Genomic DNA, 19,291 nt, shown 5'->3' on the forward strand with positions numbered 1-19,291 from the left:
TGCTAGTGGCTTTCTCTCCAAAATGTCCTGCCTTCTGGTGGGCCCATTTCGCCAATCCCGCAATATCAGAATCTTGCCTGTCCACCACTGCCTCAGCAATTTTAGATTTCTCATCTGCAATGTTATGAAAAAATTTGTCAAGAGAATCTATCGGGGTGTGAGCATCCACATGGAAGATTGTAACAGTACTCTGTGGGAGCATCTCCCAAATCTCCTGCCATAATTCTTTTCCCCACAATTGTTTTGAATGCAATTCCCAATTATGGGAATGCCAAGTCGGTAACCAAACTGCCAGTCCATTGGCAGTAGACCAAGAATCGGTGAAAATATGACATGTGCCAGGTAACTCTTGTTTCAGAACTTGATAAACAGCATAAAGTTCAGCAAATTGACTGCTCTTACCTTCACCAGTTGTGCTCAGCAGTTTTTGTGTGATCGGATTATAGGACACCGCTTTCCAGTGCCGTTCTGTCCCTATGAACCTTGCTGAACCATCCGTAAACCAGACATGGTTTCTGTCCTCTGCGGACAAATCATCAAAAGGTCTACCCCACTTGACAGGAGACTCCTGTACTAAAGGTACGGAACATTCACTCTCAGTCTCAGTCGATGGCGCTCGCGCCACCTGTTCATGTAAAGATGCAACTCCTTTCTGTCCCACACGTGCCCTGTCTTGTATATACCATTTCCATTTAATCACACTCGCCTCTTGAGCATGTCCAATTCGGTGAGTTTTCGGCGAACTCATAACCCACTGCATGATAGGAATTTCAGGTCGCAAAACTATATCATGTCCCAAAGTCAGTTGCTCGGTATCCACCAGAGCCCAATAACATGCAAGTAACTGTTTCTCAAAAGGTGTATAACGCTCACCAGCATCAGGTAACTTTTTGGTCCAGAAACCCAACGGCACTCTACTCCTGCCTTGCTTCTGCCACAAACTCCAATTCGCATAAAGGCCCTGTACAGACACATTCAAATCCACCTCACCATCACGTACGGGCCATAAATCCAAAGCATGTTGAATTGCCTCTTTTGCTAGGTTGAACGCATCTTGCTGTGGTTTATCCCATTCAAATGCATTCTTTTTACGAGTGACACGGTACAAGGGGGCCAATATTTGACTCAAATGAGGAATATGCTGACGCCAAAAACCAAATAAACCAATGAAGCTTTGGGCTTCTTTCCTATTCCTTGGAACTGCAAAATCAAGAATTTTCTGTTTAACCTGAGGGATCACTTCACGGTGCCCTTCATGCCAATTGATACCCAAAAATTTTACAGCCTGGGACGGGCCTTGTAATTTATCCGGATTGATTTCCCAACCTTTCTCACGCAGGCACTCAATGACTCTGTCCAATTGGGTCTGAACTTCCTCTTGTGTTTCGCCTTGGATCAAAACATCATCAATATAATGACACATCTGAATTTGTGGATGAACCGGTACCTCAGCCAAATGCTCTGCCACCAGCCGGTGACATATCGTAGGACTATGCACATAGCCCTGAGGAAGACTTCTAAACGTCATCTGACGCCCATTCCACGTAAAACTGAACTGTTCCTGACATTCAGGGGCAATCGGAATCGAAAAGAAAGCATTAGCAATATCAATGGACGCATACCATGTACCTGGATGTTTTTGGATTCTTTCAATTAGAGTAATGACATCCGGTACTGCAACGGTCAAAGAGGGTGTGTGTTTGTTCAATTCTCGATAATCAACAGTCATACGCCAAGAATTATCACTCTTACGTACAGGCCAAACAGGATTATTCCAAGCAGAAGTAACTGGGGCTATAACACCTGCATCCACCAACTCCTGAATAGTGGTACTAATCTCCTCATGACCACCTGGAATACGATACTGCTTCTGACAAACCACTTTTGTCGCCTGAGGAACTTTTATGGGGGGCATTCGTAAACGACCAACCCGTATAGGCCTGGACGATATATAATGCGTAGTTCCAAATTGGTAACATCCATCATCTAAATGCAAAGTCATTCCTTTCAAAATATCAATTCCAATTATGAATTCCAAGAGTGGCACCACTAGTACAGAGTATTCTTTTCTAGGGATTCTACCTATTCTCATTTCAAGTAAAGTTTGAACGGCAGGAGTTTCCTTTCCACCTAATCCGGTAATTGTAAAAGGCTGACCTGTAAACTTCTTTGATTTTCCATGAATAAGAGTGGCCTCCGCTCCTGTATCTACCAATGCTCGGGCCCTTTGGATATTACGATGTCTCCAATAAATTTCAATATCTACATAGGGTCTATTATCTCTGTGAGCCCATCTGTGTACTGGAGCTTGACCTATTTCCTAGTCATGCTTACTGCATTCTGTGTACCAGGATAAATCAGGATAAAGACTCTCACGTTTCTTAGGTATCGGTACCTCCTGTTCATATCCATTCCCAGTACGAAATGGATTCGTGTCTTCTGCATTACACTGCTGGTTTCGATCGGCCAAACTATGACGATCCTCTCTCCTCCTCAACTCAGGGGATTGATCCCTATCATCTCTACGTCTGCTGTAAACATAATCATTTTTTCCCCTCTCTCTTTCCTCTTCTCTCTCTCTGTCTCTCTCTCGACGGGGGGACATATCACGTACATAACGTCGATCATCACGACGAACAGAGCGCCCACGGCGGTCGTCATCACCGCTACCGTCAGAACCACCACGATCACACTCAGTCATCCGAACACGCCGGGCACCCTCCTTCTGATCCAAGCCACGTTTGCGAAACAACTCCCACAAACGAGCAGTAGTCTCACCGTCAATGTCCTCCCTCCGCACACCATCGGCCAGAAGACCAGAAAAGATATCACGTCTAGTAAGTTTATTGTCACCAGGAGTACGAGTGTCAGGCCGGGACTGACGTTCAGGTTTAAACCACTCACCCAACTCACCGAGTTGGCGTACCGATTCCAGTACCGTAGATAACACGTTACCAGTCTGATTAATCAATAAAGTTATCATGACCTGCTTATAAGCAACAGGGGAAGAACGAATAATACGATTCCGCACAGAAGATGTCAACGAACCATCAAGCAACCTGTCAGCAGTACCCAGAAAAATTGCCGTTTTCATCACCTCCTCTTTGAGAAGTTGTGCAGCGTCGCGCAAAGTATACCACGGTTTGTCATTCACAGGACAATCAGACTCAGTAGGATACTTTATATTACAACCCTCAGTCGCCAATTGAAGTAAAGAAATTTGACCACCACCATTATAGTTACGAAAATGATCCTGTACAGTAGAATCCGAACTCAAGGAACAAAACTTCAAACAATCGCCATTATCTAACATAATGCCAGCAGCGCCCAGTTCATAAAGGCGCACCATCCATGTGAGTAAGGTCTCACCAGCTCGCTGCCGAAATCGCTGCAAAATATCACTAATTTCCTGTTGAGTAAAGTCCTCTAAAGAGTCTAAAGAAACACCCTGCGGAGCAGCGGGAGACTGCTGCAACTTCCGACGAAAAACTGGATGCGCCGAGACCGCGGGATGAGCATCACAAGGAGCTCGACCAGTACACGTAGAGGAACAATCAGTGGAAGAAGCATCAACCCCGCTCGAAGGACGAGCGCAATCACGGGGTGCACCATCAGAGGTGCGAGAAGCAGGCTTACAATCATGGCAGGAGCGAGAGGACTCGCGCTTGACAGATTACTCACCCGAGGAACAAGAATCACTCGAATTCCAGATATTACCATCCCATTCATCAGGATTCCAATCCAGTCCGGCTTTCGCCACGACCAGACGCACCTTTCGCGTCGAAACCCGACCGCGCCGATTCTTGTATTTATAACGAGCAATTCGCACAGCCGCCCTCTCGGCAATAGTCTGGTAAGTCTCAAGTTTGTCAGCAAGCAACTTATTTTGACACCGCAACAAAGTATGAGAATTCTGAATCTCAACAAAGTGCGCTTCCACATCCTTAAGAGATATCTGTAGCTTCAACAACCTCTCATGCAGAATCCTGTACGCAGACAGAACAATCCAACCTCTGCGCCCCAAAATGGGAATCTCCTCACCCTTCGAGATGGGTGCCTTCTGTAAACAAGTAATCACATTAGCTGGCTCCGCCAGCTCCAAAGAAGAATTCCAATTCTCACTCAAACCAGTAGAATCAGCCCACTCACGGGCTAAGGCTTCATAAGGCGTTGAATCCCATCCGGGAATATCAACGGGCAACTTAAAAGTAGATTTTGACTTTCTAGAAAACATCGTGAAAAAGAAAGAAGAAAAGAAAGAAAAAGAAAAGAAAGAAGAAGAAAAACTATACACACAAGTATACCACAAATAATATACAGACAAAACCACGCACACGCCGAAAGCAAACACGAGACAACACGACGCACACAGGTTTCGAAAACGGTTCGTGACGCCAAATGTTCTGCTTGGGTTTTCGGATCAGATAGAACCCGCTCATCAGAGCCTCTCTAACCCAGCCAGAACGTTACCCTCTCCCTAGGGCCTATTCACTAATTTCCTGTAACCACCGATATATATACCACCTAAGGACAGGGAATTCCTACTATATATACATATATATATCTAGACCTCTTATAATACAAGTGGCGGCCTCGCGATCCCAGACGGACCCAGAACTTCCTACCCAGACGGCAGCCTCAGCCTCGCGGTCCCAGACGGACCCAGGACTTCCTACCCAGACGGCAGTCTCAGCCTCGCGGTCCCAGACGGACCCAGGACTTCCTACCCAGACGGCAGCCTCAGCCTCGCGGTCCCAGACGGACCCAGGACTTCCTACCCAGACGGCAGCCTTAGCCTCGCGGTCCCAGACGGACCCAGGACTTCCTACCCAGACGGCAGCCTCAGCCTCGCGGTCCCAGACGGACCCAGGACTTCCTACCCAGACGGCAGCCTCAGCCTCGCGGTCCCAGACGGACCCAGGACTTCCTACCTAGACGGCAGCCTTAGCCTCGCGGTCCCAGACGGACCCAGGACTTCCTACCCAGACGGCAGCCTTAGCCTCGCGGTCCCAGACGGACCCAGGACTTCCTACCCAGACGGCAGCCTTAGCCTCGCGGTCCCAGATGGACCCAGGACTTCCTACCCAGACGGCAGCCTTAGCACAAGTTCATCCTATGATTACCATAACATACAACAAGGGAATCAGTTTTACTATTTATCAGATCACACAAGAACTGCCAGTTTGAGCACAACCTGTTCTCTGGTTCGAGGGGCTTCTCTCTCCCTTATTCAGTTACCACTTACCTGATCAGGGTTAACATCTGTTCATGTCAAGTCACAGCTGACTAGAAGAATAGGCTACCCTCTTATACAAGAACACGCAGCACATGTTGATTCACTACAAACTGGATACTTTATTATTCATTATATACGCAATCACATAACATTACTGTGTAACACATAACCTGCAAAGAAAAGTGAAAGATTAGGTTGTACACTCTAATAAGAAAGGGGTCGACATCACCTTAGTCGTGTGTAGCCTGCACTCAATGGTCATCTAGGTTCCCTTCTCGTCTGTGCCTTGGCTCGCCTGGAAGTCACACCTCCGCAGTCACGGATCTGTTCCCTTCTCCCTTCTCCGAGCCACTGGGACCTCTTCATTATCGGCTACTCTCTCCTCTCTGGCAATTCTGCTAGAAGAGTATCTGTCACTCGGTTTTTCTCCGCCTTCAAGTTTGTCATCTGTCTTCCCTGAAATAAGTAGTAGCTTTACTGCTAACGGCTAGATGCCGCCTACGGACTGAAGTAAGTGCCCCGTAACTGCCTCAGACTTTCACTAATATAGAGGTGCATTTCCTCATGGACAATTCCGGCCCGTAACCTGCCGCCCACCAAATTCTTGTACCTCCCCGTACCAAGGACACTTTCCCAGCCGGCCGGCCTGATGTAGTGTCTTCGGCATGAAGAAAAATACAATCCTTCGATAAGGGCCGGTCTGAACCGGTTCTCTCCAAGCGAATAACACCTCATAACTAAAACATCCCCCTTAACCTAGAAGCATCTCAAGCTGCCGGAGCAGAAAGAAAGATGGAGTCTCTCCCGTTTGAGGCCTACCAGGCCTGAATTCAGCACGGCTCCATGAAATACCCTCACTACAGGGCAGGTTATCCCTAATACTAACAAATCTATCCCCTAGGATATGTGTGCAAGCCCTAATCTATGGGGAAGAACACAGGATCATGTCGAAGTGCCTAGTAAATAGGCTTCATTCACTACTCCGACCCTTAGGCTTGAATGGTAAGAGACTGAAGTCACCCTAATCACCCGTCAACACAATAGGGCCGGGAAAATCGAGCAGTACAGTGCCCTCGAGACTTTTATATCGTAGAGATATTCATTGTCCTTCAGCTGAATAGGGAGCCCCATTAAATGGTGCGGGTCCCCTGCGCCACAGGACCTTTGGTTATGCCGCTTTTGGAAATGGGCTAGAGTGCACTCCCTCTCCGGTCCCTGGTCCTTGCCTGAACCTCTACTAAGGGGCCCCTAATGCTTCCCTTGCCAGGAAAGGTATCCCTTTGCAACCCTGTTACCCCCGATCCCCTCCACCGACTGCCTTGCATACAGTCAACACCTGCTCAGAGCAGATGCTTCATGTCTGTATTAAACCCTTGGAATTGGGAATTCTGTGCTGCATTCCATCTCTTAAACCCAAGTCCACACAGTTATTCTCTATGCCCTATTCTGGCACGTGTATCTGGTAATCTGCATATATGTTTGGAAATGCAATTTAGTCACCTGGAGGTTTTTCACATATATTTGCCTAAATTTTAATTGGGGCGATAGTGATATAAAAATAGATAACAGTTTCACAAATCAATGCATGCAAGTGATTGCTTCATGGTGTTTGCAACCTGAAGCTAACTTGGTTTTATAAACCTTTTCAGACTACTTGTCTTTCATGAATGTGTCTTCTGAAAGTTATGGATTAGAAAAAGACACAATAGGCATCGTGCAGGGCATTAAGTGAACACCTTCAGAATTTTAGAATGCAATGTTTCAAAACAAAAGCGAACATCACACGTGTTGCCTTTTTTCACACTTGTGATTATGTTCAGTGTAGTAGTGATAGCATCGGACTGTTTTATAATCCACTGAAAAATAAAGTACTGCACCATTATTTGTTTACTGTTATGAGAGATTTATATATTCAGCATTTTTCCTACAATTTAAAAATATCAATCTTTTAGTATACAGCAAATGTCTTGCGATTAAGAACTAAAAGTAATTTGATGATGTACTTACTAACCCTGGGTGGTGAATTCCACTTGCGAAGTTTGCCGAGTTTTCCGTGTTAAGCGGAACCCGGAGCGGAGTTTTTTCCTCGCTCATCAACATCAAGTTGGCGAGCACGAGTGAAGAAAATCTACCTCCTGTCGAGATTTCTCAACACGGGCGGTCGGATTCCTCATTGCGAGTGGTCGCATCTGCTTGCGACCGATCGCAGTGAGAAACTGTTCGTTCGCGTTGAGAAAGCTGCAGCACGGGTAAAAAATCTACTTGAGCAGCAGAAAGGAAGCAGAGCCCTCTTGCACTGTGCATGGTGCCGTTCACAATGATTGCACATGCCGAAAAACACATGGCACTGAAAATCACAGCGAACGGCATTAATCTAACGCACTCCGCCGCTTGCGGAGCTCCGCGTAGCGTGGTGGTGTTTTCTTTGCACTTCGCAGAGTTATGCGTAACGGAACTCCGCAAACTCCACCCAGGGTTAGTAATTACCTTATTGATCCGGTTAATATCGTGCAGCGCTACCGAGTTAGTCACCTCTAAAACATCTGCTAACTTTCAGACAGTTCAGAAAAAGTCTGTGGGAAGATGACGGGAACACCTTTACAGTGTTTACCAAAAGCAAGTGCTTAGTTCTCTCTCTCAAAAAAAAAAAAAAGCGGGATGCCATTATACTTGTGCAAATAAACAGTGCACCTCATTTAAAATTTGTTACAGTGGGACCTCTATAAAAAAAAAAAGTAGAGCTCTTGCTCTGCCTTACTTAGGGTTATTCCCCCATATTTAGAGGTGGGGGGAACAGCTAGTTTTCAGATGGTGGATTCCCTGATGGCTCCTCTGTCAGAAATCTTTACCCGATGGTATGCTTAACACAGGGTTTCTAACCTGTGAGTGGCAGGGTAACAACATTGTGGTCCCTGAAGGGATAAAAAACAATGGTCCTGACTGGCAGTTAGAAACTCCATGCATGTTAGGGTATTGTTTTTTAAAATTTTTGCTTTACAGAAAGAAACTTCTACTTTGAGTGGAGGCGTCTTAGGGAGAATGGCACGTGCTCGGCAAACTACTCTGCCTTCACTACATCCTCTGCAGGACATAGCTCTGACTAAAAGACAGGCATCTCGAATTATGGTGGGGAGAATGCTGCAAGACAGGGCCTCTGCGTATACCTTGAGAAGGTAGGGGGTTAATATAGTTTTATATGCTTTATAAAATGCACCAGTAAAGCTGTCTAGAACCAGGGCGCATGTGCCATTCAGATCATCTTTTGCTTGTGCAATCTCTTCACAAGTGAGAGGCTCGGCTAAAAACTGTTCCTGTCCCACTTCCAACCAAACCATGGCGATCTCCACAAGGCAATCTGCAGTGGTATCTTCGTGGCAGTGCATTTGATTGTGTATAATTGAGTGTAATACTGCATGAATGTGTGTGTTATGTCTTCCGGTGCTGTGATTATGGTTCTGTCTTCTAGGTGCAGGGACAAGATCATTGTCACCTGATATGGAGGGTACAGGTTATTGGCATGTGTGGCCAGTACTCTCTACTTCTCCGTATGCTCTCGCTCTGGCATATTTACTTAAGAATTTAACTTCACGGTAGGCCAGGTCTTGAAAGTCCTGCATTAACGAAGCCCTTCTGCGTAAGTGCGTAGAGTGATCACCTGTGAGCATCTCAGTGTCTAGTAGTTTCATCATCATCATCATATATTTCTTTATATCGGTTTATACACCATAAAAGAACAGACACAAATAGGTAGAAACATTGCTAAAACAGTTAAAAAGGATACAAAATCATGGTAAAACCAATTATAGGTTAAAATGGTACTTGAGATTAAAACAATGAGAATGTCAATCACATAGCCCAGTCCTTGGTTAAACTTTAAGAAAATTCATCCATGCCCACCACATTGAGCTTAGAAAACGTGATACCGCATAGACAATGTGGAGTTCAGTGTTATATTTTAGGAGCCTGAATGCTTCTTTGTAGTGAGTTGTGCCAAGGTTCCTACTCAACTGGATCAACCATCTGTGTCTAATTGTATGGTATCCCTGGCAAAAGAAGAAAACATGGAGTTCAGACTCCTCACCCGAGCTACATGCTGGACATCCCAATGAAGTGCCACTGGACCATTTGTTGGTGAAGGAACGCGAGGGAAGGGAGTCATGCCGAAAACTGCACGTACAGTTTCCTGGCTAATGTCGGTCGGATTTCATCTAGGCATGGCTCAATATTGTACGAACCTTCACATCCAGAAAGTTTGATGTAAGAGAACCAGTGGTAGAATCTTCATGAAGTTTATCAAGTTTGCCACCCCAATATCTGTTACTTAATTGTTTACGCGAGATTCTCAGACAGGCTGTATCTGGATTATCCCATAGGTCGTCTCTGCCAATTGCACAAAGACCTTCCCTAATATATGCAAACCATGACAGCTTTCCTATGCTGGGGAGTCTCAAAATTTCTAAGAGCTCAGATCTGTACTCGGCTAGTTCCGGTGTCACCCAGAGGCGCCGCCAAAAGAGTAGAGGTCTGCAGCCAATTTCCTCTGCGATGGGTCTCACCCCTGGAGCCATACGCAGTGGAATCAGAGGGGAGCTCACCGGTAATCCGAATAATTGCCTAAGAAAGTTGTTCTCTGTTTTAACAATAGGCCTAAGGTGAGGGTGCCCCCAGAGTTCAGCCCCATATAGGGCAGCACTCATAAGCTGGGTTTGTTAGATCTCCATGACTGGACTTACCAACTTGTGGAAGGACTTTCTATAGAACTTGGCCATGCCACCTGCGGTCTGGGCCAGTTTAAGATTTGACTTATCTATTTGAGGCCCCCAGGCCATGTTTTCAGTAAGTGTAAGGCCCAGGTAGTCAAATATAGACACCCGCTCTAGGGGAGTACCGTTCATGCATGGGTTAGAGCAGGTTGATATATTGGGGTTGAAGACCATAAATTGTGTTTTTTGGATGTTTATCTCCAACCCCCTAGACCTACAGAGCTCACAAAACCCATCTAAAATTCTCTGGATACCCATGGGAGACTTGGAGAGGAGTAGGGTATCATCTGCAAACATCATGGCCGGAATTGACTTGTGCACTAGTTTGGGGGCGTCTATGTCCTTAAGTTCTCACAGCGCACTTACCAGTCCGTTGATGTAGCTGTTTAACAGGGTAGGGCCAAGCACACACCCCTATCTTACTCCCTTGTTGACAGGAATGGGCGGCGTGAGTTCCCCATTTTTCCGATACCTAATTTGGGCATATTTAACATTGTATAACCTTCTCAATCTATCTAAAAGATAGAGGGGTAGTCCTACTTCACTCAGAACCCTCCACAAAGCATCTCTGAGTACCAGGTCAAATGCACTCTTGAGGTCCACAAAGATCAGATACAGGCTACCTCCTTCAAGATGTACTGTTTTCCAATAAAGAAGCTGAAGCCTGAAAATCTGGTCTATTGTTGATGTTTTTTCTATAAAGCCGGCCTGCAAAGGAGTCATGAACTTATGTTCCTCCAACCAGGATTGCAGGCGATCTAATAAAATCCTGGCAAATACTTTTTGTGAAACATTGATCAAACTGATCGGTCTGTAGTTTGTAGGTAATAGAGGTGATCCTTTTTGTATACCGGAAGAATCTCATCACCTGGCCGGGTTTCTGATATTTTACCTGAATGGTTGGCATTGGCAGTTTTGTGTCCTACCTCTCATCCTGCGGTCATCTCCCAGGGTGGCTCCTCTCGTGTCCCATCTTCACCTCCTGGGATTGTCTGTGTTTCCCTACCTGGATGATTAGCTTCTACAGGCCCCTTCTGACTCTGCCATGGTGATGTCTCAGCATCTGACTTTGACCATTCATACGGTATAATACACAATTTTCTCCTGAACTTTCCCAAGTACCATCTGCTTCCTCCCCCCCGGAGGTCCTTTAGAGGAGCGGACTTTGATTCTGTTCTGGGCAAGATGTTCTTGCCTCATTCCCGGATTCTGCGTCTGCAGTCTTTATTGGGGAGGCTGTTGTCTTGGACGTCAGTGCCCCTACTTCAGTGGTTCGACGTTGCAGGGTCACATGGCTGCTTCAGCGTTCATGGTTCCATGGGCCAGGTTGCATCTTCGCCGATTGCTGTGGCATCTTCACCGCTTGGTGCCTTTCCCTGTTCAGGACTTCCCCGTGCCTGTTCCAGTGTGTCTGGAGGTAGTAACCGCTCTGCAGTGGTGGATGGACTCTTCAAATCTCTCCGGGGCATGTGGCTGCATCCTCATCTGCCTGTGATGTTGAGGACAGATGCAAGTGCATCGGTTGGGGTGCTACTCTGGGTCAGTGGACCGTGCAGGCTTGTTCGCAGGGCTCGGAGTCCCGCCAGTCCTCCAGCTGGAAGGAACTGTCAGCTGTGGAGCAGAACCTCCGGTTCTTGCAGGATCGTCTGCTAGGTTGCAATGTTCTGGTATGGTCCAACAACACCGTGAATGTGGCTTACATCAATCATCAAGGCAGTACTCGCAGCTCTTCCTTGAATCTGGTGGCCTGTGCGATTGCAGGTTGGGGGGAGCTTCATGTCCAGGCCATTTCTGCTTAGCACATCCGGGGCTTGGACAATGTGGTGGCGGATGCAATGAGGAGCATGTTTCTGTCCTCTCTGACTTTGTGCCTCTCACAGGGTGTTCCGGTTGATTTGCCAGAAGTTCAGAACTCCCATGGTGGATTTGTTTGCTTCCAAGACCAATGCACTGCTTCCCCTCTTTTGTTCCCGGATTCTGGAACTGGGAGCGTGGGGAGTGGAGGCCTTGTCTCTCCTGTGGCCCCCTTGGTTACTGTATACCTTCCCTCCTTTTCCTCTCATCCCATCATTTCTGCTGAAGGTTCAGAAGCTGGGGGCTCAAGTGGTTGCTGTGTTGCCTCATTGGCCCAGGAAGTCTTTGTTCCCGCTGTTGCAGAGTCTGGCGGCGGCCCTCCTTGGATCTTGCCTCGCTGCCCATCTCCCCTGAGGTCTGCTCCTCCTTTCCTGCTGGTCCCTCTCACTGTGGCAGTCTGGAGGTTGGACGGCGGTCTCTAGGGTGCAAGGTTTGCCTGACCACATTATTGTGATGCAGGCCTCCCGTAAACCTCTAAACAGTGGGCTTCCTATGCCTCCTGGTGTTCTGGGATTCATCTGTCTTCTACCTCTGGCCCTGTCGCTGATATTTGGATGGGTTTCACAAACATTATGCTTTGTCTACCTTGAAGGGTCAGTGGGCTGCTATTCGGGCTTTCCGGGGTCCGGTTTCCTTGCCCTCTTCGGATGGATTGTTGGTAACCACTGGTGCACAAAATTAGGGCCCTGAAAGGGCGTCCCTCACACTAGAAGTCAGTTTACAGAATGAGAGGATGGGTGGGGCGGTAAGGACTCTTATAACTAATATATGTTTCTTACAGATATATCATTACCGAAGGTAAGTAACTTGTTCATCTGAACGAGTCTATTAGTTATAGATTCCTTAACTTAGAATAGATACCCCAGCAATGCCAGCCCTGGAGGTGGGTCTGCGAACGAAGTTCACACCAGAAAGTCCTGGAGAACCGAAAGGCCAGAATAGCCATCTCTCCGGACTTGGCTATCCAGGCAATGATGTTTGGTGAACTTGTGCAAAGATGCCCATGCGCGCAGTCCCACTGGAAGCTCCTTTTTCAATAACGAGTAGCAAATTTCAATGCCTAGGACAACCCATCTATAGATGGTACGTTTTTGTACAGCCCGACCTTTCTTGGCACCCATATAATCAATAAAGAGTTGATCGTCCACCCAGAAATGGTTTGTGCGGTCAAGGTAGAAGGACAGCGCACATTTTAGGTCCAGGCGGTGGAGTCTCTCCTCCTCTTTGGGAGGGTGTGGGGGCAGGAAGAAGGTGGGCAAAGTGACCTGGTCTGACCTTTGTGGAAAGAGGTAACCACTTTGGGTAGAAAAGAGGGCCTAGTGCGAAGGACCACTTTGTCTGGATGAACAGCAAGGAGGCTTTGAGGAATAGGTCTGAAGCTCACTCACCCCGCGAGCAGAAGTGATGGCTAGCAGGAAGGCAGTCTTCAAAGTAAGGAGCTGAAGAGGACATGTTTGTAGTGGCTCAAAGGGAGCACACATCAGATAAGTGAGGACAAGACTCAAGTACCATTGGGGCATTACAAATGGAGAAGGAGGAAAGAGATGAGTAATGCCCTTTAGAAATCTATTTACAATGGGGGACTTGAAAAGAGAAGGATGATCAGGAAGGTGAAGAAAGGCAGATATTGCCTACAGATAGCCTTTAAGAGTGCCCAAGGAAGAAACCTGCTGGGCTAAAGAAAGGATGAACAAGAGAACCTCAGAAAGAGGGGCAGAGAGGGGATCGGACTCCTCATGCCCAGTCTGGAACCACAAGAATTACTTGGGGTCTGGTCGCGCTTGATCTTCTTCAGCACTTGGGGCAGAAGTGGTACCAGCGGAAAGGCGTACAAGAGGACGCAGTTCCAATTGCGATGAAAAGCGTCGCTGAGCGAGTGCCGCCTTGTAAATTCCAACTCAGAACTGCTGACATTGTGCATTCTCTTTGGTGGCAAACAGATCTACCCAGGCTCTCCCCACTGCTGAAAGAGACCATGCACCACCTCCGAGTGAAGACGCCATTCGTGATCCATCATGCACCAATGGCTGAGCTCATCTGCCCTGGCATTCAGAGAACCCGCCTGTAGTTGAAACACCAGGGACATGCCCTGATATTTCATCCATGTCCAAGGCCGAAGAGCCTATTGACATAGGGTCCACAACCCCACCTGCCCTGTTTGGTGCAGTACCACATGGCATTGGTGTTGTCTGTGAACACCTGCACTACTCTTTCTTTGATAGAGGGAAGGAATGCTTTCAGTGCCAGACGAAGCGCCCGTAGCTCCAAAAGTCCAGATACCAGAGCCCTCTGATCTCCACCTCTCCCAGGAGGCCGCCCCAGCCCAGGAGGGACACATCGGTCACCACTGTCAGCTCTGGTTGGGGAAGGGAGAGGGATCTAGCCCTGGCCCAATGTTGGTTTGTCAACCACCACTGCAATTGGTGTGCAGTTCCCTCGGAGATCTGGATGTAGTTGGAGAGTTGCCTCTGATGCTGCACCCACTGGAACTTCAGGTCCCACTGCAGAGCCCGCATATGACACCTGGCATGATCCATCAGCAGGATGCAGGAGGCCATGAGGCCCAGCAGCCTCAGGGTCATTGTCACTAAAATCCGGATAGAGGCTGAAACATCGGTATCATAGCCCGAATATACCGGACTCGCTGTTCGGGAGGATAAGCCCAAACTGCACCATATCCAGAACCGCTCTGATGAAAAGGAGCTTCTGAGAGGGAGTTAGGTGTGACTTTATTACGTTGATAGTGAAACCCAGCAAATGCAGGAGGTCCGCCCTAGTCTGGAGGTGGGAGACGACGGCCTGGGGCAAGCCTACCTTCAACAGCCAGTCATTCAGATAGGGGAAGACTGGAACCCCTGATCGGCACAGATGAGCTGCGACCAACCCTTTTGTGAACACCCGAGTGGTAAGTCCAAAGGGGAGCACAGTGAACTGGAAGTGCTTGTGGACTACCGTGAACCACAGGTAACGCCAGTGGGCCGGCAGGACGGGGATGTAAAAATAAGCGTCCTGCAAGCCCAACGCTACCATTCAGTCTTGCGGGTCGAGGGCAGACGAGACCTGAGCAAGCGTCAACATCTTGAACTTCTCCTTCCGGAGGAAGCGATTGACCTCCCAAGGGCCGCTGGTAAGGCCAAAGGGGAGCACGGTGAACTGAAAGTGCTTGTGGCCTACCGTGAACTGCAGGTAATGCCTGTGGGCTGACAGGATGGGGATATAGAACTTTGCGTCCTGCAAGTCCAACGCTATCATCCAGTCTCCTGGGTCGAGGGCAGACAAGACCTGAGCCAAAGTGAGCATCTTGAACTTCACCTTCCGGAGAAAGGGGTTGAGAGCCCTGAGGTCTAAGGTAGGATGCAGGCCTTTGTCCTTCTTGGGTACCAGAAAGTAGTGGGAGTAGCAACCATGACCTACTTTTGGAACAGGGACCTGTTCGATAGCTTCCTTGGCCAAGAGATCTGCAACTTCCTGGCGGAGAAGGGCCTTGTGATCCTCTGACATGCGATGGAAGGATGGTGGCATGGAAAGAGGGCAGTCTTGAAGGGGAGGGAGTAGCCCCTTCGGACTATTTGCAAAACCCACCTGTGGGACGTGATGGTTTGCCAGTGGGGGAGGTGATGGCACCCACTGGTCCCTGGTGGCACTGAAAGGTCAGACTAGGAGGGCTTAGAGGCTGGTGCAGGGGGGTATGGGTGGACTGGCATGCCCACTGGCCCCCAGACCTGTATCAAAAGGTCCCACGTCCACGGCCACACACAGGCTGGGGATCTTGCTTGAACCGGTGGCTAGATGGGGACAAACGTGGTGGGGCACCCCTTCTGTAGCCACAAAAGGGGTGAAAAGCAGACTGCGTGGGGTGAGAGGTCGCCACGAGGCCCAAGGATCTGGCCGTAGCCCAAGAGTCCTTAAAGCACTCGAGCGCCGAGTCTTCCTTATCACCAAAAAAACAACAGACATCAAAAGGCATGTGGATCGGACATCCCCAGAAAAAACAGATGTCCTCAACCAGGCATAGTGCCTCACGGCTACAGACGTGGAAACGGTTCTGCCCAGTGAGTCAGTGGTATCCAGCCTACAATGAATTTTGCTGCGTCTCTACCCTTAGCCACTGCATGGGAGAGAACAGCCCGGGCATCCTGCGGACACTGGGGCAGCACCTGCGCCACCATATCCTACACCATATGGGAATAAAGGTCCAAGAGGCAAGCGGTATTCACTGACCGCAGTGCTAAGCTGGCAGAAGAAAACATCTTCTTTCCCAGATGGTCCAGCTTCTTGGATTCTCTATCTAGGGGAACAGTAGGGAATGCGCCCTTATTGGATGGGGCTTGGACCGCTAAGCTCTCAGGGGTTGGGTGGTGGGAGAGGAAAAGTGTTGACCGGGGCTGGGCGGTGGCATCGGGCAATCATCCTGTCCACAGGGGCCGCTGTGCAGGGCTTGGACCAAGTGCCTACAATGACATCCATGAGGGCCTCCTTGAAAGGCAGCAGGGGTTCAGGAGAAGCTGCTGTAGGTTGAAGTACCTATGTCAGGAGGTTAGTCGTGACTGCTACCATAGGAAGCTCCAGGCCCAAAGCCTCAGCTGCCCTATACAACACTACTGCATAAGACGCTCCCTCCTCCGTAGCCACGAGAGGGAGAAAAAGCATGCCAGTCCGGCTCCTCAAGCCGGTCAGCTTAAGGGTCAACAGACCCCTCCCAGTCCTCCTCCCCCTCCCCTGGCTGCCAATCAGGCATGTAGGGAACGCCAGGGATAAACAGTGGCACAAAAGTGGCGTCGATCCGGATCAAGGCCTGGATCCTTGGGGTCCTCCTGGCATCGGGGCCGAAGTCGTTGGTCTCGAAGTCCCAGTCCCCTCAACCGAGTCCGCGGGGAGCAAAGGCGTACCGGCAGAGTCGGGCTGCCCAAAGATGCCATGAAGCGCTTCGTAAAAAGCTCGAAGCTGGGCAGGGGACGCTCCGCGACCATGAAATAGAGGGTAGCAGGGTGCTGTCCCTGGAGCAGGCTCTGAAGGCGAAGCTGGAGAGCGATGACGCTCCGGGTCCCGCGTTGTTTCGGTCGACTGACAGGGAGAAGGGTCCCGCGTTGTGTCGGTCGACTGACAGGGAGAAGGCAAAGAGCGATGCTTCTTCTTCGCCGACTGCCGGGCCTCCAACAGCTTTCGGGACCACTCCCACAAAGACTTTGGGTTCATGGCCAGGCAGTCGGAGCATGACTTCGGATTGTGGTCACGCTCCAGGCACCAGAGGCACACGAGGTGGGGGTCCATAACTGGCATCAGGCGGTTACAGGCCTTGCACGGCTTGAATCCGGTCCACCAAAGTGACATCCCTCATGCACCAGGAGTCAGAAGACTAAAAAAAAAGTCAACAAAAGTAAGAAAAGGTTTCGTCAAAAAATGACAACGGGGCAAGCTCTCTCCGGATCTGCACAAGGCTGGTGTGGAAAAAGAAAGAACTGATGTTAGCATGCAGGGGCGGCATCTTAATAGACACCGTGACTTCATCCTGGCGATCACGACACTGACGACGGACGTGGAGTTGACCAATGCCACCTACCGACACGCAGGTGTTACTGCCAGAGAAAAAATGCTACGGATCCAGTCTGACGCCTGGGGTTGATTCTAAGGTAAGGAATCTATAACTAATAGTCTCTTATGGCATTTGGGAAGGCTGGTCGTGGGAAGGTTTACACTGGGTCGTTGGATCAAGTCTAATATTTCTTTGGCTTATCAGGGCTCTGGTTTGCCTTGTCGTTATGAGGTGCAGGCCCAGTCTACGAGGGGTGTCAGCTTTCTGGGCTGCCTTTCATGGGGTGCCCCCTGGATGAGATCTTTAGTGCTTGGACTTTAGCTTCTGACTCTTCCTTTGTGAAGCATTACTGATTAAATTGTGCCCTGAATGACCGTGTAAATTTTGGTTGCGGTGTTTTGCGTGCTGTGGAGCCTGTTGCTCCCTCTTGACTCTGTTATGCTATTAAACTCTTCACTTTGGTGCGCTTCACCCCTGTCTGCAGTCTATTTTGTTTCTGCTGGTGTTCCAAAGGCCTTCATGTGTTTTATTGCTTTGTTATGTCTCATTAGTTATGACTGGGTCGAGGACATAGAGGTAATGCCCTGATTACTTATGGTAATCCTCATTACTCTTAGTCCTACTCGTCCTCGACCCAGTCGTGTTTCCCACCCGCCCTCCCTGTTCAGGCCTTTTGTGCTAGATATGTCAGGAAGTGCTTTCTGCTGACTACGTGGATGTAGCCCCTGGCAGGAAGGTGGGTAGAGCCGAAAAGCGTTTCCTGTCAGTGGAATATACCTCATTAGTTATCACTGGGTCGAGGACGAGTAGGAATAAGAGTAATGAGGAGTACCAGTAAGTAACCAGAGCGATACAAAGAAAAGGCCCAAGTTACAATTAATTTAAGTTCCAATGACAATCTTAAACAAAGCACTATGCTCAAGATTACCACTTAAACTTGATGTTCAAGAACAAGAGTCCATAAGAGTATACATACTCTTTCCCACTAAAAGTTGCAAAAACTAGCATCCTTGCGAGCCACTCCATAAAATATACAAGACCCCCTAAAACCCAGGAATTAAATCAAAACTTGGTCAGCCCCAGTAAAGATCACTAACAATTGTATCCTCATATGCCAACTGCAACTAACAGTCCTGAGCATAGCACAACACTCTGCCTAGGACTGACCAAAGTCCCAGGAGCGCTACATGAGATCAGCCATGATCTATACAGCACTCTCTAGCCATGAATGACCAAAGGTCCTGGACAGACCTTAAGGATCTGCTACTAGTCAACAAACAAAAATCTTTGCTGGTCGGACAACAATAATGCGAATATAGCAAAGCAAGTACAGCTAATGAAAGTTATAACAGCCAGCCTTACTCAGTGCAGACTACGTGAACCTATACACCAAGACTACTCCGGGATAGGCTTTAGCTTATGAATGCGATATCCATCCACCTTAACTAACCACTCAACTCCAATATACCAATACCAGCAGCTAATGGATGAAGACATCTACCCCATGTTGCTGACACCCTGGAGGACTCTTAATTTAGCCCATCCTTGAAGGTCTTACATCTTCCTTTGTCTCCTTCCTCTGACTATACTTCTCCTTCCCCACCCCAGACACAGAAGATTAAGAGTGGTCAACCCAAATGCATCTAGTGGCATTTAAGGTAAACCATAAATATAGCATTGGAACTGCAGAATAAATTACAGCTAACAATTATAATTTGTAAATCTGTCTTACACTTCCTCCTCCATCAGACCACAAAGCACTGGTTGCTAAGCCAGTACAAGAGTGCCTCACTGTTCAATCATGCATGACACCAAAATACTTCCCACAGTTTTTCAACAAATTCAGCATGGTATCAATCACACAGTTCCCCATGGAGTAACATCCTACTCGTGTGATTATGTGCT

This window comes from Triturus cristatus, chromosome 12 (assembly GCF_964204655.1).
Source record: "Triturus cristatus chromosome 12, aTriCri1.1, whole genome shotgun sequence".
NCBI lineage: Eukaryota > Metazoa > Chordata > Amphibia > Caudata > Salamandridae > Triturus > Triturus cristatus.